The 1,383-nt window shown below is 37.2% G+C and overlaps 1 pseudogene; it reads right to left on the minus strand.

Annotated features, from left to right (window-relative positions):
• Positions 1-920, minus strand: part of LOC104868104 — a 9,899-nt pseudogene extending 8,979 nt beyond the window's left edge.
• Between the last annotated feature and the right edge of the window lie 463 nt (positions 921-1,383).

The following is a 1,383-nucleotide window of genomic DNA, read 5'->3' on the forward strand; positions in this document are numbered from 1 at the left end:
GAAGGAAGGAAGGAAGGAAGGAAGGAAGGAAGGAAGGAAGGAAGGAAGGAAAGAAAGAAAGAAAGAAAGAAAGAAAGAAAGAAAGAAAGAAAGAAAGAAAGAAAAGAGAGATGATGGAGGTGCTCTTGCATGACCTGTAGCCTTGAGATGGTCAATACATTTATTCCAGAATGGAAACTCACTATGCTAGGTTGTACAGCTGATAAGAACATCACTCTGCATTTGTTCAGCGGGTACTTTGCAAGATTTTTTCATATCTTTGGTTTTCTTTTCCTTGGGCTTACCCATACTTTTTGTTTTACTTTTTGGATCATCACATAGTTCAAAGGTCTCTGTGACACTGACATTTTGCAGAGGACTATCTTCTAATTATGTGGCTCTGTCTTAAGTTAGTGTCCTCTAGATCACCCTTTTCTCCTTCTCCAGTTCCACTTTCATTGAAACTGTTATCGTAATTCTGTGGTGGCTTCTGTTTCTTTTTCTGCTGTTGTTTACAAAGCTTTTGTTTTGGTGTAGCTTCCATTTCTTCCTCACAATTGGTATGCAATAGATTTTCATCTACTTGAGGTGCTAAAAAATTCTCTTCCTCCTCTTCCAACAGTTGTTTCAACAAGGCAACCATTTCCTGGTGTTTCTCTGACTTTTCGTGATTCTTCACGGCCTTTACTGTCTTGGAAGATTTTGTCAGATGCTGGACAGAAAAGGTCATCATAAAGCTCAACTTCCTCAGCCTCATCACTGCCTTTACCATCCTGTCTGTCTTTGAGTTCGCGTTCCTCTGTTCTGTTTTCATTTGATCCACCTCCAAACTCCTTTTCATGTTGCGCCTCCATCTTCTGGAGCTCTTTCTCCATACTGGCCATGGTCATCCAGCTCTGTTCTCTGCACTGCTCTGCTAGTTTGGCCTGCTTAAACTCCTGCTGTTTTATAGAGATCTTTGACTTGAGGGAAAAATGACAGATGATCTGGTTAGTCTTTTCTTTTTCTGTTTTGAGTTCAGAGAAAAGGTCCTTAAAATGAACATAAGAATTTTCTGCATTTGTGTTTATTCTTGAACTAGGAATAAGATTTGGAACTGAATTTATGCATGTATATATATATATGCTTGTGGCGCTTCAATTTAAATAATTATCACCACTAATTTCATGTGTAGTCTTTTTCTATGTGCAGATATTATTGAATTAGATTGTAAAATATCTTATAGGAACTATATTCCAATGGAATTGCATTACAGAAGACATAAAACTAGAATATTCCTTTTTTGTGTGGATAATAATGAAATTGGCTTCCATAAATGTCTGTGGACTGGACAAGAAAGATTCCTTTCGGAAACCAACATAGAAATGTTTTAAAACTTCAACTTCACATGATTTAGGTAAATCC

Source organism: Fukomys damarensis, unplaced genomic scaffold (assembly GCF_012274545.1).
Source record: "Fukomys damarensis isolate Sample0158 unplaced genomic scaffold, DMR_v1.0_HiC HiC_scaffold_17, whole genome shotgun sequence".
NCBI lineage: Eukaryota > Metazoa > Chordata > Mammalia > Rodentia > Bathyergidae > Fukomys > Fukomys damarensis.